The 27,295-nt window shown below is 36.0% G+C and overlaps 1 protein-coding gene and 1 pseudogene across 6 annotated transcripts in view; one reads left to right on the plus strand and one right to left on the minus strand.

Moving 5' to 3' along the window:
• The window catches only part of LOC120782203 (bestrophin-1), a 59,017-nt gene that overhangs the window by 3,276 nt on the left and 28,446 nt on the right, over positions 1-27,295 (plus strand). Inside the window, exon 1 of one of the 6 annotated variants that reach the window (XM_040114554.1) lies at positions 22,276-22,297. The exons of the other annotated variants lie outside the window; for them this stretch is intronic. The gene's annotated coding sequence lies outside the window, so the exon portion shown is untranslated. Of the gene's footprint in view, positions 1-22,275; positions 22,298-27,295 lie in introns of those variants that run through there. 6 annotated transcript variants of the gene reach the window in all.
• On the minus strand, positions 22,418-25,446 carry LOC120769814 (annotated as a pseudogene).

Raw genomic sequence — 27,295 nt, forward strand, 5'->3', positions numbered from 1 at the left:
TGGGTTATGTTTTACCGCCAAAGGTGGATACACAAAAGTGAAACCCCCACTGGTGGCATGCGGAAAGAAATTCTGTGCAGTTCAGTGCTCGCATTCCGCAAACTGTCAACGAGTTGAAGTAGGCGAAGTAATTCTACAGTATAACACATTTAATTTAAAATAAAATGCTCCGCAGTTAAGCAACGCAGCTGCCAAGAGAATAAAATAATTAAAATCGAAACGCAAATTTCAGTACCAAGTGCGCACAGTTGAAGTAAACAGGCAATTCTGCTTTGATCGTATGCAAGTTTTTTCAAATTCAAATTCAAAGAATATTTTTATGCCTCGACTTGCTAAAACTTGAAGAAGAACCTGCAGTGACTTGCTTAAATAACGTATGTGTAATAATCTTTCACATTTGGCAGAGTAATTCTAATGAAATCGCACTTAAGTATGCACATATGTATGTGCTTAATTAAACAATAAAAATAACACTTGGCTGGCTTTGTGTTATGTGATTCGCCAGCAGTTCATAATGCCAGATACAAATAAATTGTTTTTTAAATTCATAAATTCTATATTCGAAGAAAAGAATAAACAAGTGCAAATGGTTTATGAAAAAATGCAAATAAAATTGGCTAAAATTAAAGAAAAGCACGCCAAAAACGCTTGCTTTGCAGAAAATGAGTAGCTAAAGCCGGCGTCATAAAACACCGAAACAACAAAATCGTTGCCAATATGTCAATAACCCAACCGCCTGACCAGTAACTCACGCCTTGAATAATTCATTACAATTTCTCCATTTACCCCATACACACATTGTATGTGTATGTAAATATGCACATAAGCTTATTTTAAATTGTGCACTAAGCAATCGCTATCGATGGCCGAAACAAGTGGCCCATATCGCAGAAAATCGCTCACCATCATGCCGGTATCGTATATTACCTAGAACAGTTTTATGGAAAGTTGAATGGCACATAAATTACATGTGACACACATATAAACATACATACATACATTTGCATAGTAAATTTTTATATAGTGAGAGCCGCGCAATCTTCTTGGTTTAAGGTGTAATTTTGTCAGCTGAAAATTCTCTCTTTGAATAATGTTCTTTTTTAGTCTTCTCTAAATAAGCAGTTGTGGCCAAATGCTAGATTTTCCACTGAGTATAGGTTGATAAATTTGTCGAATTTTATTTTTTTGTTTGTTAAAGAAGTGCCTCTGGGCACTTTCAAATTCAGAATTTCTATTTTGGATCAATCAAATTAATTTAATTGTACCAGACTTTCATTCTTTGAAATTATTTAGCATTGTTGTTTACAGAACTGTCTGAGCTCAAAACAAAGCATTTTGTTCTTTGAAAGCACCGAATAACTTTTTTTTGGCAAAAAATTGTGTGATAAAAACGCAGAAAACCTGTAAAGCAACAGTACAAACTTGAATGTTTCTCGGAGTTAAGAGTGACCGGTTTCAATTAGGGGCTTCCGAAGAACTTAGGTGCCACATTGAAAATAAAAGATTCTAAAACTGTTACGGGAATTAAAAATGTTTATTAAAAAACAACATACATTCTGCAGACGCGTTGAAAATGCAAAAACTACATCGAAAAGGTAAGAAAGGGCTAAGTTCGGGTGCAACCGGATATTTTACACTCTTGCAAATTGCAGGAATCAAAGCCAGGGAAATATTCGGGATAAGGTTTGTGCACGAATAGTACATTTGAGGTATTATGGCTAAAAATTACCCAAATCGAACCGAAACCTAGCTTCTGAATATGTAGACCCAGTGCTTACAGTTGACTATTTGCCGAAAATATCGGTCAATGTGTGAGATATATAATTGAAATTCAGGGAGAACCTTTTCCTGGCAATACTATCTCTGTGTGCCAAAAGCCCGCATATACCAGCTAGCCCCCAAATACTAATATAAAGATTTTCGAACTTCCGGGTCACGGAATATAACGGCCAATATGTGAGTTACTAACTAACTAGCAAGCCTTATGTAGTTGAAGGTACTTCCCTCAATTTAATCCTAGCAAGTTGCAAGTTTATAAAATGTTTGGTTATACCCGGACTTACCTCTTTCTTTCTTTTTTTCCAAAACTTCGAAACCGAAGCTACCCTTTACCCTTCAGGTGCGTTTTTCATAGCAAGTATATTTAAGAAAAATATGTTTTTGATATAAAAACTTGATTCCGATCGTTCAGCTTGTATGGCAGCTATATGCTATGGTTGTCCGACGTCGTCGGTTCCGAGAAATGAGCAGCTTTTTGGGGAGAAAGTGTGCAAAATTTCAGAGCGATATTCAAAACACTGAGCTCCGCGTATATACAGACAGTCGGACAGACGGACATGAATATATTATAGAGTTTCCTTAAAAAAATGTTCAAGCTTAAAATAAATTTTTTCCCAAATTTATACACTTGATGAACACCAAATAATATCGATATATTTTGAAAGAAGTTTTTGAATTATTTCATCTGTTCATTCTGTTTAATATTTTGTGGTTCTAGGTTTGGTAGAAATACTGACCTTTTTTTTAGCCGAATATTTACATAAAACGCGGGACAAAAAGTCAGTTGCAGATTTCCGTAGGTTTCAGATTGCTTATAAAAATTGATTCTTCCATATATCATCCTCAACTCATGGCGTTTTAGATACAAATAGAAAGAAGACTGTGTTACCAGTTCATATCAGTGATTCATTGATATGTTCTACAGGTTATTTACTAATTGTTCATTCGTCCCCCCTTGAGACACCCTTTAAATATTTTTATGCACATGTATTGTTGAAATATTCAACTGGAGAGTAAACACTGCCTCGCTAAGCCTATGCATTTTACGTTATTTCCACGCCATTCATTCTGGTTTATCTTCTAAACACTTGTACCCGTTTAATGCCGCCAGTGTCAACACAATTCTTGGCGTCTTTGATAACAAAGTAGCGTGTCGCTGTTTTTGTTTTTATTATTATATCATTTTCTATTCTTCGTTTCTTGATAACACGACTTTTTGGCGCGTGAAATGTTAATGATTATTACACCTTAAAATGCGAGAAATATTTGTATAATTTAAATTTTATCTCCATACACACACATACAGAAAATATAACTGTTACATAAGCTACGTGTAGCGCGTTCTTTTACCCTTAACTCCCCTTACTGGCGGGCGTGTTAGTCGCCCTGTGCTTTTCATTTACATATAATTGCAATAAATTTCATTTTGATTGCTTATAATTGCAATAATATTAATTTCCATTGTTCAATGTTCCGCGTATAAACATTTAAAAGCTCTCGCCACCGGTTTCGTTCTCATTTTTATTGCTGAATGTCTGTTGTAAAATATACTTGAGCAATTGCTTTACTAAAACTTAAAACGTACATACTTATCTGCTTTTTTTTGTTGACTTTTTCTTTCTTTTCAAGGTCTGTGTGTTTTGTTCGCTCGGTTCATACATACATTCTTACATATCGTATGTACTGAGTGTCTGAGTACAAGCAATGTTTGTGATAATAGTTTTAATTGAATCTTGTTTGTAAAGTTTCGCAGCAATTTTATATGTATAATTTATTTTACTTGGTTTTACTAGCAATCAAATTAGCTTCAGTCGACTAACTATGGGTCAAAAATAGTAAGACTTTCTTCATAATTTTAAAATTCTTAATTTATTCTTCAAAATAAAATGTATGTCGTCCCCATCAAAGTAATCCACTTTAGTATCAACACACTTGTGCCATCGCTTTTTCCAATCCTCGAGACTGTTGTCAAAGTCAATTTCCGGAATAGCCTTCAATGCGCATTGCAATAAACATTTAATATCTTCAATTGATTCAAAACGGTTTCCCACAAGGTATTCCTTGTTGCTAGTTTGGCCGGTCGGAATACACCACACCTCAATAATCGAAGAAAACTTTCAACATAACTTTTATTTTTGATCAGCTCTGACGTGGTTTTCTCGGGTTTGACTCACCTTTGCCATCATATTCGACCGATTGATTGTCTGTTTCCGGGTCGAAAGCATATATTTATCCAAGGCACATCGCCAATAATAATACGTTTCAAGACATCCTGGTAGTCGGAAAACATTGTTTCACAGTCGTTAAAGCGACGCTGTTTTGAAAAAAAAATTAAAGATTTTGAAACCAATTGTGCTTTTACTTTTCTTAGGCCCAAATGAGCTTTCAAAATAGTTTTCACTGATCCTTGTTGATCATCAGTTGAAGTTGAAGGCTGTCCTGATCATGGTTAGTCGTCAATGTGTTATCGAACCTCTTTGAATAATTTGTACCTATCAAAAACTCTTGCTCGCGACAAGCAGTTATTATTGAAGTCCTTTTCCAATATTCTGAACGTTTCAGCACACAAAATTTAACTGAACTTCTTTGTTGTCGTAAAGATCGCCGAATGCACTTTATGTACTTCAGAAAGACAAGCGTATACTCAACACTAATGATTATTTTGTTCCAAGCCTTTTTTAAGCGATTTCGGCAAGTGGTAGAGTTTAAAAAATTTTCACTCGAGGCAAGAGGCTGAACGGTCGTGAATATGTCGGCCAATAAATTTGGCAAAACGCTGCTACCATTTCTCTGATCTTGATACTTAGAACTGAATATGCAGTTCATATGATCGTACACAACCTCTCTATTTTTCCCTTTTCGAGGCCAAGATAGCTGCGATTGCATTTTTGAATTTTACATTCTAGTTTAATTTATTAATCAGCTTCCGTATATATGGATGTCAATGAAGGACACTTGATCATTTTATATATGGTGTACATATCCATCAAACCATCAAAGTTGTATATCCTTAATCCAATGCTAGCAATCTAAGATGTAAGAGATTTCCTATAAATTAATTAAAATAGGTTTATAATGAAATCAAAACTTTATAAGAAGAAATTATATTTTGATATCCAGCTAAAAACTTGAAATTCTGCTGAAGATCTTGTTATCATCTCTGAGTAATTTATGATACTCGTACGATAAATATTGGGATATATCACAAAAAGAAGTAAAATTGTCTCCTCCAGTTTAAAACATCGATATGTCATACTTCTTAAAGGAAATATCGGAGACCCTATAAAATATGTAAATATATAAATGATAAGAATGACGAGCTGAGTCGATTTTTCCATATCCGCCTGTATGTACCAGTCAGCCAGTTTTTGAGATATCAATCTAAAATTTTGGACACGTTCTCGCTTGGGTGATAAGTGTCGTGTTGGGTTTCATAGAAGTCACGGGGTAGGACCGTAGCCAGAGGTGTATTTGATGGGTATGCAAAGAAGTAGTTATACGGGGACTTATTGTACATTGGACTTAGTATGTCGAGGTCGTTCCTGGATACCGGAGTTAAACATGCTACATTATCCAGAACGAAATTGTGCAAGGGTCGCTTATATTCTCGCGGCAACTCGAGTTCTTCGTTAGCAATCGATGGTGTTTTGACTCCAAATACGCCATTCACTGAGAAAGAGTCGTTAAGGTGTTAATGGTTCCGGCGAATAATGGTCAGTGCGTGTCTAAAGTTAGTTGCGTCCGAAGTCTGGTCGGTGTACTACTAGTAATCAATGAAACACCTTCGTTCAATCAACAGAGTACGAGGTGATGGAAATCCCTCTGGTGGTTGAGACAGTTTCGAAATATAGTTAAACAGTAACGGAGAAAAACACCACTCTGACGAACCACCTATTTAATTATTCTTAATTTATAGTTTTGATCTCGAACCAGTACAGATGATTGCCGACAGCTCCAATAGTTCTTGGTGCACCTCTTCAGACCTGAGGTAGCATGGAATGTTCTATGCCCTCAAGCAGCATTGTATGATTGACTGTGCCAAAAGCTTTTGGCAAGTCCAACGGTTCGGGAATCAATTTCTCAGTTTGGGGTTTGAACCATCTGGAATTTTATGACACTAAGTGCTGTGGTGGTGCACTTTGCACCCTGCCAAATATGTCCCTTGTTTATTTAAAAAGTGTATTTTACTACATTCTCCAAGAAAGATTGTACTTTGATTGTAAATATTATTTTATTTTGTTTACACTTAACCACTCTTTTATGATTCACATCAGTCTTCTTTGTTTACATATTTACATGCGTAAATATTTTCGTAAAATGTTGATAGACTATGCAATGCAATGAGGAAACCGCAAAAACAACAAATTACCATTGGTTTGTGTTTATAACCATAGTGCAGCAAATACGATCAGATAGATAAAGTATCATCTAAGTAATCAGACTTTTCCGTAATTCGAGGCGGTAAGCGTGGGCTGAGGTTGGATTTGCTTGTATTTCAAGCTCATTGTTGAAAATATTTGATTGAATATTGCTCAAATTATCATTAAATTTTCAACATAGAAACATTCTTGTGAACTTTGTTTCAAATAGCGATAATATTCTGTAAATAAATATTAGAAAATGTTCATATTTCATTTGGTTTCATCTTAAATATTAATTTGTGTTATCAAAAAGCTAATATTAAAGGTTCAGAGTAGCTTTTTTATTAGTTGATGATCAAAGATTTTAAAATATTTTAACGTTCGTGCTTCAAAAATATAATTTCAGATATTAAAACCCCCACTGTAATCGTTTTTTTTACATTTTTAAGCCAGAATTTACCATATATACGCTAAATATCCAGATTTCTTCATTTTATTCACTTCTTCATTCAGCCATATCGATAAAAAAAACATTCTTTTAAGGCATAAAAACTTTACTCGCAGGCCAAACAACTCGAGCTCATAACAAAAGAGTTTTAAAACTGAAATGATGTCATGTTTTTAGCGCGAAAAATTGCAGGGCAAGCGAATGTGTAATCAAACGAATAGAGAAGCGCACAAATAACAAAGCCGACTTTGTATTTTGATTTCATTTTTTGCGTAGAATTTTTGTTTTTTCTCCATTAACCTTTTTATTCTCTTCTCTTTTCTATATCGTTTTTGTAATGATTTTCATTTCCGCCTCTATGTATGGTATGTACGAGTGTGTCTTCAACAAGTCATTGAGTCATTAATTACCTTTCAAGCCTAGTTTGGTAACACTACTAAACAATGGACGCCATACATTGGTATACGATTCATGGATAAGTAGAAAAAATATCATAGTATATACATATGGTGTACATTTGGTTTATAGTATATAGTATATGGGAGATTAAATTCTAACATCATTAAAAATTTAAAGAAAAAACGAAATAAATAGAAAATGTAAACGTCGTATATTTTTCCTAAAACTAAAGAAGTGGTAAACCGGACAAATAACTGGCCGAAATACAATAGCCTGGTAGAGACTTTAATATTATCTTACTCACAAGAAAGTAAAGTTTAAAAACCTTCAAAGTCGTAGATAATTTCGTCAATCTGGGAACTAGCATTAATACAAACAACAACGTCAGCCTCGAAATCCAACGTAGAAACCCTCATACCAACAGGTGTTGCTTCGGACTGAGTAGGCAATTAAGAAGTAAAGTCCTCTCTTGACGAACAAAGACCTATGTAGTTCTACAAGACACTCATCACCCCGTCCTAGGAAAGAAAGGTTCTGCGAAAGATTTATGGTCCTTTGCGCATTGGCAGCGGCGAATACCGCAGTCGATGGAACGATAGGCTGTACAAGATATACGACGCCATCGACACAGTTCAGCGAATTAAGAGACAGCGTCTACGCTGGCAAGCTCATATCGTCCGTATGGATGTAAGTGCTCTAGCTCTGAAAGTATTCCACGCATATGCGCTGGGGGAAGCAGAGGAAGAGGAAGACCTCCACTCCGTTGGAAAGACTAGGTGGAGAAAGACCAGGCTACACCTATGATCTCCAATTGCCGCCAAAGACCGAAAAGTACGAACGATTGGCGCGCTGTTGTAAACTCGGCTATAACTTGGATTTCAAATCTTATACAAGTAGCTTTTGAGAGTATACATACATCGTAAATATATAGAAGAGCTATGCCCAGTATTGTAAACTGTCAATGTGTTTTACGTGGGATCCTGCTTATGAAAAGCTTAACTCCACGGTGCTCAAAAGCACAACGGATCAATACAATGCGTCGATCAGCGCCCTGAAAATTGGGTAAGGATTTTCAGCCAGGATCTTAGTCGCCTCTTACGACAGGCATGCCCTACCGCGGGTAGCCCAGTATTGTAGAGTCCAATTTTAAATTTTCACATATTTCTTTAATTTCATATACATACATATGTATGTTCAATCAAACGAGCCTTGCCTGGCATATAAATCAGCCGCCACAACAGATTATTGATAAACTCAAATCGTTTCGTCCACTATGGGCTCAAGATCTATATAGATTTTTTTATATCGTAAAAACCAGCCTTTTTACTAACCAAGTATACCCTTTCGTGCAGTGCTCGCTCATAGAGCCTATAATAGTACTTTATGCGTTTTAGCCGAAAAATATTGTCCAGAAGTGGTTAAGCGGCATTAAAGATAATAAATAGAGAAGTGTTATTAATATTTTCGAAAATATTGACTAAAGTAGACGGTATATTTTCGAAGTAAAAATTCTCTCTCCGTCTCTACTTTCCCTAATGGTGGCTTACACCTTTCAGCTCCCTGCCTGTAGGCTATTATTGAACGAATTTCAAAACGAAAAGTAGTTTTGAACGAAATTATTCGGTTACTATTAACTATCTTTCGGTCGAACTTCTTTCGTGCCTTTTTGATAAGCGATGTTAAACTTCCAAGAGCATTTCTGAACTGAAGCGGCTAATCGGCTTTAAGGACAGCAGGTTTGATATTGATCTTTTTGAAGGTTTTGTTTAAAGTAGACATTAAATTTTGAAGTAAAAATTGTCTATCTCTCTCTCTTTGTATCTCTCTCTCGCTCTCTTTTTTTCAGTTATCCGATGGTAACTTACCATCACATCATTGTACGTAAGCTCTGACTGAGCGATTTTCCCAAAACAAAAATAATTCTGGAAGTACTTATTCAATTCTTCTTCTTCTTAATTGGCGTAGAAACCGCTTACGCGATTATAGCCGATTTAACAACAGCGCGCCAGTCGTTTCTTCTTTTCGCTACGTGGCGCCAATTGGATAATCCAAGCGTAGCCAGGTCCTGGTCCACCTGGTCCTTCCAACGGAGTGGAGGTCTTCCTCTTCCTCTGCTTCCCCCGGCGGTTACTGCGTCGAATATTTTCAGAGCTGGAGTGTTTTCATCCATCCGGACAACATGACCTAGCCAGCGTAGCCGCTGCCTTTTAATTCGCTGAACTATGTCAATGTCATATAAATAAATCTACACATGGCTCAAGCAGCTCACTACTTCCGGTCTTTGACCAAGTATCCTCTGAGTATTCTAAGAACATCCGTTCGAGGGCGAGCTAATGTGAGAAGGCGAAACATCCCCTACATAGGGTTATGCGCTGGGTTTGGGACCCGCCACGTAAAATTCAGTACCAATGACAAAGGCTTATTCAATTATCATTATCAATACCGGTCGGACTTTCTTCCTTATTTTTCGGCTAGCCAATGATCAACTTCCGAGAGCATTTCTGATGACAAAGCTTTCAAAACTGATCTAATACACATACAGACACCACCAAACGAGAGAGGAAATCGGGCAAACAAAAGTGTAAACGCGATATTATTAATAAATTCTAACGCTTGTGAGAAATTCAGCCCATTTGTTACTATTATGATATCTCTTTAGCAAAGCTTTGTTCAAAGAACATTAAAAAATATATACACCTCAAGACGAGACACTCAATTGTACATACATATGTACTGTAGGTATGATATATTAGATCCTCTATGAAGAATGTATCAAGCAAAATATACAGTTTTAGATAAAATAATAAGTCAAAGCTGTACTTTACTATCACCATCATAAGAGCCAAGGAAATAAATTGCAATTTACACAGATATCAAAAAAAGCTCAATTGTATTGTTGTTCATAAAAATATCTTCACATTAATATATCCGACCTAGTTATCCAGTTTCAGCTGCGTATGTAACACACAAGTAGTCGAGGCACATACCTATTCACGCAGCACTCGTTCTACACTCTACTTGAGCCAAGCTCATTTCAGTTCACTTTTATTAATGTTTTTTACTTTTTATTAATGAAGAATTATCTGCGTGCTCTTTAACCAATGCACACACATACACATATGTATATGTATTTGTAAATACACATACATATATATGTATGTACATACAGAATGTATTTGGCTGTGTGTGTACTAACTTTAGTGGCTCTTACCAATGCAAACACCCAATGAGGTCATCTCATTACCGGAATCGACTGTCGACTTGGCGGCAGCCAGCTTAGTAGACAATAAAAACTGAACGCGAGTTGGGACTACCCACGCAAACACACAAATACTTTGTATATACTTGATTATCTACGAAGCTACAAATTACGACATTTTTGTCTGAAAAGTTTACCCAAGCCAAGCTGTAAGCGCACTTCACTCTCTTCTAACATGATAGCTCAATTCTTTATTTACTTTTCTAAATGTGTGCAAAGCAAGTACAAATCGGTTGATTGGAAATGTCAGTTATGTAAGCGGCAGCAAGCTGCATGCTTTGCGTTTCTCTCGGATTTCGTGTGTGTTTAGTTAGTTAGCTGGAAATATGGAGTAATTTCTTGGCACAACTATTAATCATGGTTGCATTGTGAAAATTGCATGCAATTTTAGTGACTTTTATTTATTTATCGTGTGTGTCATGTGGCAGAACATGTCACCTTTATGTATCATGACGTCGGTTGAGTGTGTTAACTTAGGTATATGCAGTTTTCTATATAAAAATGTACATATGTACGTTTAGCCTAAAGTTAGATGCACTATATTTAATGGGTATATACTATGTACTGCTATATCTTTATTGCGATTTAATATACACATTAGGGTGGTCCATATATTTGTTAGTCTATTTTTGGCGTAGAATAGGTCGACCTTTCCGATTAACTGCATTTGACGGTCATACTAAATAATTTTTTAGATTTATGCATATTTGTCTCCTCTCCGCCTCTTTTCTTTTGAATTCAGCATATTAGCAAGAGATAATGACCACTTCTTGGTTTAATTAACCTCATTTTTGCCAAAAATATAGTTTTAGTAATACAGAAAATTAATTTTCATAAAGCCACAATTTTCCTAACTCAACATTCTATATCCCACAAATTGACAGCTGCAATGAAAAGGCAAGCGTCAAAATTTTTGTTTTTTCTATAATAGCGTAGACCTTCGGCAACAGCGTGAGTCGTGATACCAAGTACAAGTAAGCCATTTTTCACCTAATCTCTCAAACGAAGTGGAAGTATTTCTGATCCGTTGCTTCTACGGACGGATGCTGAATCGAATACTTTCAAAGCCGGAGTGTTATGAACGATCCATATTCGCTGAACTTATGTCAATGTCGGCGTATATTTTGTACAGCTCTTCCTTTCGTAGACTGCGGTAGGAACATAAATTTTCTGCCAAAGTTTTCTCTCGAAAACTTCTAAAGCCGACTTATCAGAAGTTATCCTTGGCCATGCCTCTGCAACATATAGTATATCAGGACGGAAAAGATTAGGGACTTGTAGAGTTTAGTTTTTACTCGTCAAGACATGAAACCACTATTCAATTACCTAATTAGCTCTATTGGACCATCCTAATGTTAGCCTTAAAATCCAGCGCAGAACAACTCTTGTCAACAGGTACTACTTCGGACTGAGTAGTCAATTGAGAAGTAAAGTCCTCTCTCGACGATCAAATACCAAATACTACAAGTCACTCATCATCCAAGCCTGTGAATGGTGTGAATGCCAAGGTGTGAATGCAATGACTGTGTGTATGATGACAAAATATATTTCGTCTTGTCGTCTTGTCCTTTTTCACGACCAGAAGCAGATCTAATGGCGCGGTTGTTGCGGTCAATGATATCGATATCATCGGCATACGTTAGCAGCTGTATTTTTTACTTCTATATGTAGCTCTGCATCTTGTATTATTTTCTCCAGCAAGGTTGAAAAAGTCAGACGATAGGTAGTTAGCTTGTCTGAAACCTCGTTTGATATCGAACGGCTTGGTTTGGTTCATCCCGACTCTGACAGTGCTTTCGGTGTTGCTTAAAGTTAGTTTACACTTACGAATTAGTTTTGTCGGGATACTACATTCAAACACCGCGGAATATAGGCAGCTCCTTTTCGTGCTGGCGCCAACATTAAGGCCTCTTTTGGACCTAAAAAATTGTGCTACAATAATGGTATTAAAAATTTGGAAGATTGGCTTATCATTATTTTGGTCTCTAGTTAAATTATATGTTTTGTTTTTAATAGGACCCTGATAAGAGTGTTATAAGTTTTTGTTTATTGTATTTTTTGTATGAGCAAAAAACATTAATCGAAAAATTTTAAGAAATCCTGTCGTCTTGACAGCTCTGGCCACTATAAATATCAGATACGTAGACACAACTTTCCATTGTCATGTCGATTTACTCTATAAACAACATATTTCATTAAAACAATTTTATAAAATTAAAAACCTTTTTAATTTGCTATTATATTTATTTTGTTTATGTTACTAAAATTTGTGCTCCAATAACATTTTACCACTATCCCGTATATTTTTTTAATTGTTTGGGAATCCTGTAAACTGACCCATCCTAATACAAGCGCTTTACTTTTTGTATATTAAATATTTCTAAGCACTTCCCCACACCCATAATCTTCTACCGTTTCATAGAAACTGAATGCAAGCATCATTTTGTGAGTGCAGGGAAATTTACTTGCTGCAATTTCATTTTCAATGTCAGCTGACATGTTGCGGTTTATGTCATTCATTTGCTAATTCGTGATACTGCAATTTACACCGTAGGGCCCACACAATTCGCACGCGATGTCAATATGAGTAGATATGTATGTACGTGTGTCATAAGTTATGAGGCAGCGGAAAAAACAAAATTCAATTGAAATACTGCCCGAAAGGCATAATTAAAGCGAGCACGAGAAAGTCATTTTGTACATATGTATGTACTTTTTTTTACTTGGACTTTTTATGACTATAAGTCGTGCATTGGTTTTCAATATTCCACTTGCCACTTGTCACTCCGACCAGACTCATTTTGTCAGATTCTCTCTCGATTTCTTCGAATAAATGTTGCTTGCTACGCCCTTGTGTATGCATGCCATCCAATATATCTCTCAATAGGTTCGTCTGAGATCCCTTGCTATCTCGATGGCTTAAGCTCACACAATGAGGCATTCACACGATCACACGGGGGTATCGAAAGCTGGCTTGAATAAATAGATGATATATATAACGAGTGCAGATTTTGTATTCTCGCGTCTCATCCAGGATTCGGAGAAGCGTTAATATTTGGTCAATAGTAAAACGACCAGGTCTAAAGCGAACTGATAAATTCCATACAGTTTGTTTGCCAGCGGCTTCAGTCTTTCAGTACTTGAAAACTCCTGGTAAGCGAAGGGTGATTCCTCGGTAGCGCACATCGTAGAGTCGTCTTTTTTTAAGACATAGTGCGTTGATTAAACATACTTTGCAGGTGGTGAGCTGAAGCATGTTTTCTGTGAACACATAACATGATTTGGCGCAGTGAATCACTAACGGGAGCACTATCTGTGGCTCTAATATTTCGCACATTCCCTTGATATCGGTATTCTCAAACGTATAAGTCTATATGCATAGAATCTTACTTATAAATTGAAACGCCACGTTGGCCACTTTATTTATTTTCAGAAAAACATTACCATATAAATATTAATTCAGATCAATAAAAATTAAAGAATCTTAATTAGAAACACGGAATCACAGTTATTTTTTAACTGAGAAGATTGTCTATTCAAAATAAAGTTCTCCATAAAACTGTCTCTCGCATGTCTTTCCTAATAAATATTTATCTGAGCAATGTACTCACATATAAATTGCTCGAGTCTAAACTGAAATACGATAAGCGCAACAACAACACTTAGATGAATTTTAATTGCAAATTATTTTGAAAGTCAAGTGCTGTCAGTCGTTTTTTATTGCTACTTAGTCGTTTATGAAATGTTTTGTGTTGAGGGAAAAAAATAAAACGCGAAGATAATTGTATAAACTAAAAGCTAAAGCAAAGTTGCAACTTTGTTTTTGATTAAAACCAACTGTTTAGTTAAATGTGTTGACGTGAATGAGATTCCCCTTCGATTGCGGCAAAAACTGCCGTTAAAATAGTTTAATTTCAACAAGTTAGATTTTATCAATACTCCGGTACGGTATTTAATTAGCACTTCGAAAACAATCGAGTGCACTTTGAAGTATGTGAGTAAGGGTTTGAATGATTTTGCTCACTTATAAGTGGGCTATTTTCAATTATATGTTCGAAAAATATATATAAATATGGCGCGTTCAGCTTAAGAAATCTCTATAAGAAGAATTTTAATTCCTATAGAGTGTTCTGAGATCTCGAATCTTTCGTAACAAACACTTAAGGTCCACGTGAGACGTCAGACTTAAGTGTTTAGATATATCTTTTGGCAGTGTTATGCTCATTTGCCTTTTATTTATGACCAATACATTATTTCAACTACCTTCTTATCAAATGATATCACTAACCACTGAACTGAATCATGCAAACAAATACAAATGATGCGGTTTCTATATTTGGCATTTTTCTTCTCCTGCGAAATTCGAATTGTCAACTGTGACGTAAGCGTAATTTATGGCCCAACAAAATATTCTTGACATGAGTTATCACGCTGTGACGTTTGAGAATTGAGTGACAGATAAAGCAACACTTTTTTTCATTCGGTATAAAAATAGCGAGAGACACACGAGTTTCTAGCGTCCATGCTTATTAAACTCGTTGAGAAGGTGGTAATAAACTTTGCATATTGGTTCCACATAAATATTGTAATCAACTTTTCGAAGTTATGCGGCGTATACATTGCTGTCAAATTGTATATAACCAATACATAAATGTCATATGCCTGTAGTCAGCGTAAATTTGACAAGCTACTGTTTGAGAAATGTCAAGTGTCATGTTTGTTAGAACTGAGTTCAATGAAATTGTGCTATAGTCCGATAAACAAAGAGGCTCGTTAAATTTATTTGAGTCGTTGATTTAAGATCGCAATTCCTGAAATTATGAAAAACGTGCATGGTTCTATAAATATGTGAGAAGTGCGAAACATTTTTGCCGTGTTGTCATTGATACCAAGTGCAACTAAAGGTCAACGAGGTTATCGAACATCAAAGTTTATCCATTTGGTTATCTTCATTAAAATTATTTATTCTAGATGGTATTTTTCCTTACGTTAATGTGTGACTTGTGATGAAACTTTTGTCACCCAAACAGCTTTTGACACTGGTTTTCGAAATCACGAGATGTTCCTATGACAATGGTTCTGAGAGCAACAAATGAAAGTATATCATATTTTATGAATAATATGTTCATATTAGAAATAAACTTTAGACTTAAAAAGAGGGAAAGTAACAGGCAAGCCAATTATATTCTATAGTGGATTGTTCGGTCGAAAAAGGGTTACATCTGCTAAGAAGCTTGAACTTGTCCTAAAAGCGGCTTTCAACGGCATCACCCGTGCACACTGCACCAACAATAGCAATTAATGCTATCTTTCTTAAAGATAGTACTCGTGAACATTGCCGGCAAGAGTAATGCTGTGAATGTAGGTATATGTAGGTATATCGTCCGCACAAGGACACGCCGAAATTCTCTCCTCCTTCATTCCTCAAAACTTCGATCACTGCGTCACAGAGTTCTCTTGTTTCTTACTTGTTTCCGTGCCATAGCGGAATCGCTGGCAACTGCAAAGCCGATGAGCTAGGCATCAGAATGAGACCGAGTTAGATCTCCATTCGCTTCTTGCGTTCTATCACTAGACCAATGGATCTCGCATGCTCTTAGCAGGTAATCGTAGAGGCTCTTACTGGACACTGTCCAATAGATAGCCATTCACTCGGTAAGGATAAAAATCTTGTCGGCACTAAGTGTCAAAGTTGTATGGAATAGGGTGAGGTGAACACCGTCTCAACAAATATGTGATAGGCTCAAAGGGTTTTGTCGATATGTAAGGGTCTTATAAACTATTATAAGGGGGTTTTAGGTATCAGAACGAACCGTCATTATGAGCTGTCCAAATAAGATCCCTATACATGTATGATGTGGATATAAAATTTTGATAAAGTGGGCGTGGCCCGCTCTCTAATAAGTTTAAGTTTGCTCAGCGGAAATATTATAAGAACTCCCACCCACAAAGTGAAAATAGATGATATGGGAAGATAACCCCGCTCACTCCCCATATAACGATCCTGTTCAAAACTACTAAGAGCGCAATAAATCAATAACTAATTACGTCAGAGACATTAAATTTTACCTCCGGGATGGTATATGAAAGTCGGTGTGAAATTGGACAATGAGCGTGCCAACGCCCACTTTTTGGTGAAATCCCATATCTCGGGACTCGACTGACCGATTTCGACTAAATTTACGTGTGTAGCATTCTTCTTATATTCGTAAGTCACAGTGTGAAAATAGGCGAAATGGGACCACAACCACAACCTACTTCCCATATAACACAATTAAAAGTTCTACTTGATTCTTTCACTTTCCAGTACACAAATCAAGAAGTAATTAACACAATGGAATACATTTTTGCAGTAATAATTCCCTTAAAGTATACCACGTTTTGACCAAAAATTGTTCAAATCCAACTAAAACGGTTCAAGTCTTTTGAGCTTGGTGAGCAGCCAGAAGTCGCGCGATCAGGTGAATACGGTGGTTGCGGAACGATATGAGTTGAGTTTTTGGCGAAATGATCACGAATTACGAGGGCAGTTATGGGATGGTACCTTATCGTGGTGTAAAAACCAAAAAATGTCTTTCCACAATTCCGGCCTTTTTAGGCGGAAAGCGTTACGCAAACAACGCATAACGTTTAAATAATATTCCTTGTTGACTGTTTGATCGGTTGGAAGGAATTCATAATGCACAACACCACGATAATCGAAAAAAACAGTCAACATGACCTTGATTTTTGAGCGACTTTGGCGCGATTTTTTTGGTCTCGGCTCTCTTTTGGCACGATATTCGCTCGATCGATCGGTTGTTTCGGGGTCGTAAGCATAGATCCAAGTCTCATCGCTAGTTATAATGCGTTTCATGCCACCCTGGTAGTCGGACAGCATCGTTTCACACACTTCAACGCGACGCCTTTTTTCCAAAAAATTCAATGTTTTCGGTACCAGTCGAGATTTGACGCGCTTAAGACCCAAAACATCCTTCAAAATGGTATTGGCTGAGCCTTTCGATATGCCAATTTCATCAGCAAGGTCTCTAATTGTTAATCGACGGTTTTTGAACACCATATCTTTGATTTGTTGAACGTGAGCTTCGTCGGTTGAGGTTGATGGTCGCCCTGTACGCTTTTCGTCTTCGACACGCTCACGGCCGGCTTGGAACTCACTATATCACTTGTAAACATTTTTTTTAGACATAGCCTCATCACCAAAGGCTTTCTGCACCATCCTCAACGTATCCGCAGCAGAAAATTGAAAAACTCACTTTTAGTAGCTCACAAAACGACACGTATCTCAAACACTAATCAATATCTTGACATGAAATTTGACATAAATGTGACTGGCAGTACTATCAACCTAAAAAAAAAAATCCTATAATAATGCCATATTACTACGTTTGTAAAATAACATGATTTAATAGCAAAAAAAAATACTGAAAACTCTCATTTTTTCGTGCCTCTGACTACCCCTAACCCCTTAAGAGATTCAGAGTACGATTAGTACTAAGATAAATAACTTTTCTTTCAATATCTGGCATCTAAAACGTGTTTTGCTTCGTTTCGTAAAACTTTATTTGTACACACCTATTTATTTGTTCGTATAAAGTGCACTTAGTAACCTTGGCAGGTAATTGCGTATTTTTGTATCTATTAATTTTCTTCCCAGCGAGCATTTATTAATATTAATGGCTGATCCATTGTAAATTCATAAAAGTGTATTCGCAGAATTTCATAAATGTTAATTCAGTTTTTCTAACGATACCAGAATAACATCGACCGGCAACTAACAAAAATTGCATAAAATTAGTTCCATTTTCAATTTTTAAAAAAAGCCTGGATGCAGCTTCCTTCTGCCATTTCTTCCGTAAAATTTAGTGTTTCTGACGTTTTTTGTTAGTCGGTTAACGCACTTTTAGTAGTTTTCAACATAACCTTTGTATGGGAGGTGGGCGTGGTTATTATCCGATTTCTTCCATTTTTGAACTGTACATGGAAATGCCTGAAGGAAACGACTCTGTAGACTTTGGTTGACATAGCTATAGTAGTTTCCGAGATATGTACAAAAAACTTAGTGGGGGGCGGGGCCACGCCCACTTTTCCAAAAAAATATGCCCCTCCCTAATGCGATCCTTTGTGCCAAATTTCACTTTAATATCTTTATTTATGGCTTAGTTATGACACTTTATAGGTTTTCGGTTTTCGCCATTTTGTGGGCGTGGCAGTGTGCCGATTTTGCCCATCTTCGAACTTAACCTTCTTATGGAGCCAAGAAATACGTGTACCAAGTTTCATCATGATATCTCAATTTTTACTCAAGTTACAGCTTGCACGGACGGAGGACGGACAGACGGACGGACGGACAGACAGACATCCGGATTTCGACTCTACTCGTCACCCTGATCACTTTGGTATATATAACCCTATATCTGACTCTTTTAGTTTTAGGACTTACAAACAACCGTTATTTGAACAAAACTATAATACTCTCCTTAGCAACTTTGTTGCGAGAGTTGCTGCTGAATTTGTTCACTTAGTTCTTCACATGTTGTTCGTAACACCACGACCTCTAATTTGACTTTTGGTCTGTTCCATATGTTATTTTCCTTCTGAGTTTGATTAAGCATAAAATAGTAGATATGTATGTACCAGCATATATGCTATATTATATACCATATTTGCGAGTGCAGAATTCTAGAAATAACTACTCACAATAATTAATTTCACAGACCGGACTTCAAATGCGCCCACACGAGAACACTTCTGTGTAGTTTGTTTAATATTTGCTTGACATTACGTGTAATAAAAAAAATTTATTAATAAAATAATTTAAACCTAGAATATTTTTAATATGTTGCATAAAATTTTTTTAGCATGCCAATACTTAAGATGAATACTATATTTTTAAAGCACTTTACAGGAGAAATTTAAAAATAAAATTTTTAATGTTTAAGCCGAACTGATTATACCAGTATTCTTAGAAGTGATACTTTTATTTCATAAAATTTGTGGTTTTTGCAAATTAGTAGCAGTATTACTCACAAGAGTTTAAAACCTCAGCTAATCGCTGAAATAATTAATTATAATTATATTTTAAGGCTCTTTGGTACTCAGGGTTATTAGCTATATAGCCTGAACAGGGTAAATAATTTTGCCACGAAGTTTGTAACATCGTGAACTAAACGTCGGAGAACCTTTAAAGGTTATATATGTATGTATATATAACTGATCAACGTGACGAGCTTTGTCGCTTTAGTCAGGTCCGTCTGCCTGTATATACGCGAACTACAAGTAGTAACTCAGTTCTTGAGAGATCGGTCTGAAATTTTGTACACGATCTCTTCTCCTCAAGAGCTGTTCATTTATCTGTCGATATCGAACCACTATAGCATATAGTTTCCATACAAATGACCCGTCTTTTTAAAATGTTTTATGATAAAAGAAATGCACCTGTGATGGGTATTATTTGGCGCAGCCGAGGTTATCGCCTGTTCTTGTTCTTAATAAGAATTATGAATTCTAATTTTTGTTGTCATAATTCATAAAAAAGGTATGATACATCCATAGCATTGTATTCCGAAATGAGCAGTCGACAGCTTGTAAAATATTCATTTCTGTACTTATTTACTTTTTTTATGAATATTTCAGTCGAACGAGAATTATATACATACATACATACGTGTGCACTTATTATAACAATCTAACAATTCTGCGAACTTACAAAAGTATAGATCTATATATGAATATTGAAAAGAACATCAGCTTTGCATACTAATTGATCATTACGCCATCAAATTAAAATTGATCAACTTCGACGACGCTTTGTGTTTTGCTTTTGTAGAGGTGCATTCATATATGTAAGTGTACTTACAAACACCTATAATGAGCTTTAAAACAACCCTGTGTTTAAAATTTGTATACTCTTGCAACCTGTTGCTGCAGAGTATTATAGCTTTTTTTCACCTAACGGTTGCACGTATCACCTAAAACTAATCTAGATAGATATAGGATTATATATACATATATATAATGTATTAATGATCAGGATGGCGAAACAAGTTGAAATGCGAGTGACTGTTTGTCTGTCCGTCCGTCCGGGCAAACTGTAACTTGAGCAAAAATTAAGCTATTTTGATGAAACTTGGTATGGGCGTTCATTAGTAAAAGAACAATTACAAGAAGGGCATAATCGGACTACAGCCAACGAAACGCCGTTAGCCATATGCGGGCTAAACATTTTGTAAAAGTGGACGTCACCCTGCCTCTAATTGATTTAACATCTCTACTCTCCTAAACCACTTAAGCCACAATAACCGAAATTCGCTTAGAATTTCTCCCATATAACTATGTCGCAGTGTGTAAATGGACGAAATCGGACTTCAATCTCGTGTACTTGCCATATAACACAAATTTTAAATTTCATTTGATTCTTTTACTTTCTGGTACACAAATCATGAAGTTATGAATAGAACGGGATAAAACTTTGCGCTAATATTTTTTTAAAGAATTCCACCTTATGCCCAGAAATTGCCCAAATCCAACCAAAACTTTTCAAGCCACTAGGTACCGCATATGTGAACCCCAGTATCTGTAGTTGACTTTTGACCGAAAATATCGGTAGTATGTAATTATGTGCGCTACAAATAACTAATATCAGGATTTTCGAACATCCGACTGACTTTACCTACTCTATATGATTGGTTTTTAGTCGAAACTACCCTATTTCCCATATACTACATATAATGATTTTCGTTTTTCTAATAAACCTTATGTGCCTTTCAATGTATGAGCCATATATAGCATATGTATACATACATATGTATATAAAATTGCTTAGATTCAGATCCTCTGATTGACGTTTTACGCCTTAAGGGGGTACTCTCATGTGAACGCATACATTTTACCACTTTTTAGGAATTTTTTTTTATACGACAAGAAAATTCAATTATTTTAATTTTTTAATGTATTTTTGTTTGTATTTTGAAATGTACAAAAAGGTTTTGTTTTTCGTTTTTTACATTTTTAATATATATTTTTTTTTAAATCAAAGTAGTCCCCAACAAAAAAAGTATATCACTGGTCATGGTGATAACGGCTGTTCCTGTTGTCTGAAATAAAAAAATCGAATGGATTATTATTCACTAGTTCTGCGGCTATCGTCCCTACCAAATATAATTTCATTAAAAGAAAGAAAATGTCGAACTTCAAAAAAAAGTCACGAAAATCTTTTTTTTTCGTTAAAAATCATTAAAAAAATTAAAATATTTTCGAAAATAAACAATTCTGGTAGCGACGATAACTATAAATGAGTAGAAGAACATATGTAAATTTTAAAGCAATCGGTTTAATACTTTTTTTAGGACCATGACAGTTTCAGAAAATGATGATTCGAGAAAAATGCGTTTAGAAACGTAGCAGCTGCAGACTTGTCATGGCGCCTGTGAGCTGTAACTTATCAAATACTATGAATTTCGGTCTGAATTTTTCACAGCATGTTTTCAATAGGTTTTACTGTCAAAATATAAAAAATGGATTTTTCGAAGTGATTACATGAGAATACCCCCTTAAGGCTGAAACTCCACACCGGTTTAGTCAAAAACGTCTTGCGCTCTAACCCACACCAAGCGAAGCACAATGCGACATTTTGTCTTTTTGTCTCTCAATGGTGTGCATTGAAATAAAACGAAAAAAGAAGGACACGAATCTGTTCTTGCAAAGATATCGTCGGATTCGGACGACTCAGAAATCAAATTTGTAATAATATTTTTAATATTTAATATTTTGTGCCAGTTCTATTTTCAATAATTGAGTTTTGTGAACTAAGTGAAAGAAATAAAAGAGAAGGTTGGGTGCATCCGTACAACCAAAGCGCAATTCAGAAAATATTATTACAAATTTCATTTCTGAACTGACAATGCATCCGAGAAAATTTCGAAATCTCACAAGGATGCAAGTGTCAACATTCGAATATTTGCTGTATTTAATAAAACATTTAATTTTTAAGCAAAATGCAAACTAACGCAAAAGCAGAACTCCTGCGGAAAGACTAATTATAACGCTACGGTAAGTAATAACAAATAGCTTTTTAAACTTAAAATCAATGTATTTTTAATTCAAAATCCTTGCTTTGCTAAAATTTTGAAATGATCAATATGAAAATATAAATTATTATAATATTTATTCTTATTCATATACCACACTAGATAATCCCTTGACCGACGATGACGTTGAGCTACTTAAATATTCATTTTCCTCTTCCTCTTGAAATTGATTCATTTTATTTATCATATCCATTCTGAATAGCCTTTGCCTTTTACTGGAGAGTTTTTCATAATCAGACAGCAAACTTTTAAAAAATAATTCATTTCCATTTTCTTTTGGTTTCTGCTTCGTTTTGGAGTTTAGGAACTCAATCATTGGTCCTGCTATCATCTCAGATATAGATATCTCACTCTTTTTCGTTGGTATTGGACTGCTTTTGTCAGTACTTACTGCATCCGTAAAATCATTTTGCGACATGTCGGCAGTTTGCTCTTCGACATCAGGGCTATTTACAGGTAAATTACTGCGCATTTCACGTTGCTGATGTACAAACTCTTTTAAAAAAGACATAGCATCAGCCAAGTACCATTTCCGCTTCTGCTTACCACTCGATCTATATGGTTTGTTTTTTTCTTCCCTCAAATACCTCGAATATGAGTTTCGTAAATTTGTCCATTTATTTTTGCATACTGCTACTGCAAGATATAAAATTTGGAATTTTTGAATTATGGTGGGTATACAAAAATTGCAATTAATTAAAATATTAATATAATTTCAGGTATTTGGCAACTGGAGAATCATTCAAGTCGCTTTCGTTTTTTTTTTTTCGCTGTGGGACAGTTGAAAACATTGTAATGGAAACCTGCAAAGCTGTCTGGGAAATATCACCAATTTACCTTCCAAAACCCGACGTTGCGAAATAGCTTTCTATAGCAGATGCGTTTGAAAACATGCTGAAATTTTCTAATTGTCAGGAGGTATAGATGGAAAACACATAAGAATACAGTGTCCTCCAAAAGCAGGATCTTCTTCTTCTTAATTGGCGTAGACATCGCTTACGCGATTATAGTCGAGTTAACAGCGCGCCAGTCGTTTCTTCTTTTCGATACGTGGCGCCAATTGGATAATCCAAGCGTAGCCAGGTCCTGGTCCACCTGGTCCTTCCAATGGAGTGGAGGTCTTCCTCTTCCTCTGCTTTCCCCGGCGGGTACTGCGTCGAATACTTTCAGAGCTGGAGTGTTTTCGTCCATCCGGACAACATGACCTAGCCAGCGTAGCCGCTGTCTTTTAATTCGCTGAACTATGTCAATGTCGTCATATATCTCATATAGCTCACCGTTCCATTGAATGCGATATTCGCCGTGGCCAATGCGTAAAGGACCATAAATCTTTCGCAGAACTTTTCTCTCGAAAACTCTCAGCGTCGACTCATCAGTTGATGTCATCGTCCAAGCCTCTGCACCATATAAAAGGACGGGAATTATGAGCGACTTATAGAGTTGGGTTTTTGTTCGTCGAGAGAGGACTTTACTTTTCAATTGCCTACTCAGTCCGAAGTAGCACCTGCGTTGGATTTCCAGGCTGCCATTGTTGGTGGTGTTTATGCTGGTTCCCAAATATACGAAACTATCTACAACTTCAAAGTTATGTTTGGAGGATATCAATAACATCGGCATACGCAGGCAGCTGTACACTCTTATAAAAGATTGTACCTGCTCGATTAAGTTCTGCAGCTCGAATTATTTCCTCCAGCAGCAGATTGAAGAAGTCGCACGATAGGGAGTCGTATTGTCTGAAACCTCGTTTGGTATCGAACGGCTCGAAGAGGTCCTTCCCGATCCTGACGGAGTTTTTCGTGTTGTTCAACGTCAGTTTACACAGCCGTATTAGTTTTGCGGGTATACCAAATTCAGACATCGCGGCATAAAGGCAGCTCCTTTTCGTGCTGTCGAAAGCAGCTTTGAAATCGACGAAAAGGTGGTGTGTGTCGATTCTCCTTTCACGTGTCTTTTCCAAGATTTGGCGCATGGTGAATATCTGGTCGGTTGTTGATTTGCCAGTTCTAAAGCCACACTGATAAGGTCCAATCAGTTTTTTGACGGTGGGCTTTAATCTGTCACACAATACGCTCGATAGAACCTTATATGCTATGTTGAGGAGGCTTATCCCACAGTAGTTGGCGCAGATTGTAGGGTCTCCCTTTTTGTGGATTGGGCAGAGCATACTTAAACTCAATCGTTGGACATGCTCTGATGAAAGACCATATTTTACAAAGAAGCTGATGCATGCTCTTTATCAATTCTTCGCCGCCGTGTTTGAATAGCTTGGCCGGTAATCCATCGGCCCCATCGGCAGGATCAGATTATTTTAATTTTAAAAATGTCATTTAATACATTTACAAGCTGTAGTTGATGCATATGGGCAGTTCATTTGTATTGATGTTGGCGACTTTGGAAAACAACTTATTTAAAAACAATTAAATTTACCACATAATCAAAGGCTATGTCCAGAAAGCTGCAAATGCATACCTTTTGTTTTTGTCGCCGATGAAGGCTATTCACTTACGAATATTCTAAGACCTTTTGCACGAAGGAACTTGACAAATGAGCGAAGAATATACAAGCATAATTACCGTTTATCAAGAGCAAGACGAGTCGTGGAACGCGCGTTTGGTATGCTTGCAAACAAGTTTCGAATTTTTCATACAGAAACTTTGTTGCCGCCTTATAAAGTAGAAACTATTATATTAGCTGCTTGTGCTTTACATAATATGATTCGGGAATGAGAACATTTGCTTCATGAAATATTGAAAACACAAGGCCATCAAATGGTGCGCGTTACATACGTGACCAGTTTCTATCATTTTTTAACTCTACCACAGTTTTTTGGCAAACTAAGTACGTTATCTAATTTTCTTTAGTTTTGTACTGTATATCTACAATGGACTTTCACTATATTTTTAAATACTTATTAACATTACGTATGTACATATGTACAAATGGTATAAATAAAATAAATTAAACTTACCTTCACTATTCATTTCTGTAGCTATTTCGTCCCATAGTTTTTCCGTTATTAACTTATTTTTGTGATCTTTATTTTTGTACATAATTAAATATTGGGCTCCTTGCCTCGATCAAAAACACTAATTTTTCCGCGTCAATGTCCATTAAAACAGCTTGTATGCACAGTGGAAGCACGAATAAAATGCGTAATTTTGACTATGGAAAACAATGGTACAACTATAAGCAACGAAACGTGTTTTTCTGTCTTGTCTTGTCTGTTCCATTCGGTGTGGGCTGCGCCGTGGCTCAAGACCAATACCAGGGATAATGGGATGCCCAACTTATTCCAGTGTGAGAGCGCCTCAAAATAAGCGTTTTTTATAACATTTTCTATTATGGCCAGATCGAAGAAAATAAGAATTTTTGGGCATTTTAAATTAAAACACCCAACATTTATTACGATTGCAAATTATTATATATTGGACTTTTAATATATGACGAAACTACTTAAATCGTTTTTTATAATTTTATTGTATATTAAAACAACTGACTTTTGATCTTTCAATACTTAATAAGGTGAAATAAGCCTGTTAGTTCTCAATTAATAAATGTTTTTAATCATTTGTAATTGAAAATTAATTCTATTATGCATCAAATTACAAAACGTTTCATGAAATATATTTAAGTTTCGCATTTTCTTTGATTTTCATTGTTTTAAATTTGTATTAGCGATCTTGAACGGTCTCCATTCTTCGTATTAAAATGAATTTAATATGTTCACTCAAACACCTTGGACAGAGAAATATTAAACAAATAAAAGCAATATATCGACAAAATAAATGCAAAATAAGTAAGGAAGGGCTAAGTTCGGGTGTCACCGAACATTTTATACTCTCGCATGATAAAGTGATAATCGAGATTTCATTATCCGTCATTTACATACTTTTTCAAATACCGTATTTTTGTAAAGTTTTATTCCGCTATCATTATTAGTTCCTAATGTATATATTATACAGAGAAGGCATCAGATGGAATTCAAAATAGCGTTTTATTGGAAGAAGGCGTGGTTGCGAACCGATTTCACCCATATTTCGTACATGTCATCAGGGTGTTAACAAAATATTATATACCGAAATTCATTGAAATCGGTAGAGTAGTTCCTGAGAAATGGTTTTTGGTCCATAAGTGGGCGAGGCCACGCCCATTTTCAATCTTTAACAAAAGCCTGGGTGCAGCTTCTTTCTGCAATTTCTTCCGTAAAATTTAGTGTTTCTGACGTTTTTTGTTAGTCGGTTAACGCACTTTTAGTGATTTTAAACATAACCTTTGTATGGGAGGTGGGCGTGGTTATTATCCGATTTATTCCGTTTTTGAACTGTATATGGAAATGTCTGAAGGAGTAGAGTTTGGTTGACATAGCTATAGTAGTTTCCGAGATATGTACAAAAAACTTAGTAGGGGTGGAGCCACGCCCACTTTTCCAAACAAATTACTTCCAAATATGCCCCTCCCTAATGCGATCCTTTGTGCCAAATTTCACTTTAATAACTTTATTTATGGTTTAGTTATGACACTTTATAGGTTTTCGGTTTCCGCCATTTTGTGGGCGTGGCAGTGGGCCGATTTTGCCCATCTTCGAACTTAACCTTCTTATGGAGCCAAGAAATACGTGTACCAAGTTTCATCATGATATCTTATTTTTTACTCAAGTTACAGCTTGCACGGACGGACGGACAGAGGGATGGACAGACGGACGTACAGACGGACGGACAGACGGACGGACAGACAGACATCCGGATTTCAACTCTACTCGTCACCCTGATCACTTTGGTATACATAACCCTACATCTGACTCTTTTAGTTTTAGGACTTACAAACAACCGTTATGTGAACAAAACTAATACTCTCTTTGGCAACTTTGTTGCGAGAGTATAAAAATTTAAGAGAATCGGATCTTAATTAGCAGATGGGTGGAGGGGTGAAACGTATAAAAAAATATATGAAAAATATTCCA

This window comes from Bactrocera tryoni, chromosome 1, assembly GCF_016617805.1.
Source record: "Bactrocera tryoni isolate S06 chromosome 1, CSIRO_BtryS06_freeze2, whole genome shotgun sequence".
Classification (NCBI taxonomy): Eukaryota; Metazoa; Arthropoda; class Insecta; order Diptera; family Tephritidae; genus Bactrocera; species Bactrocera tryoni.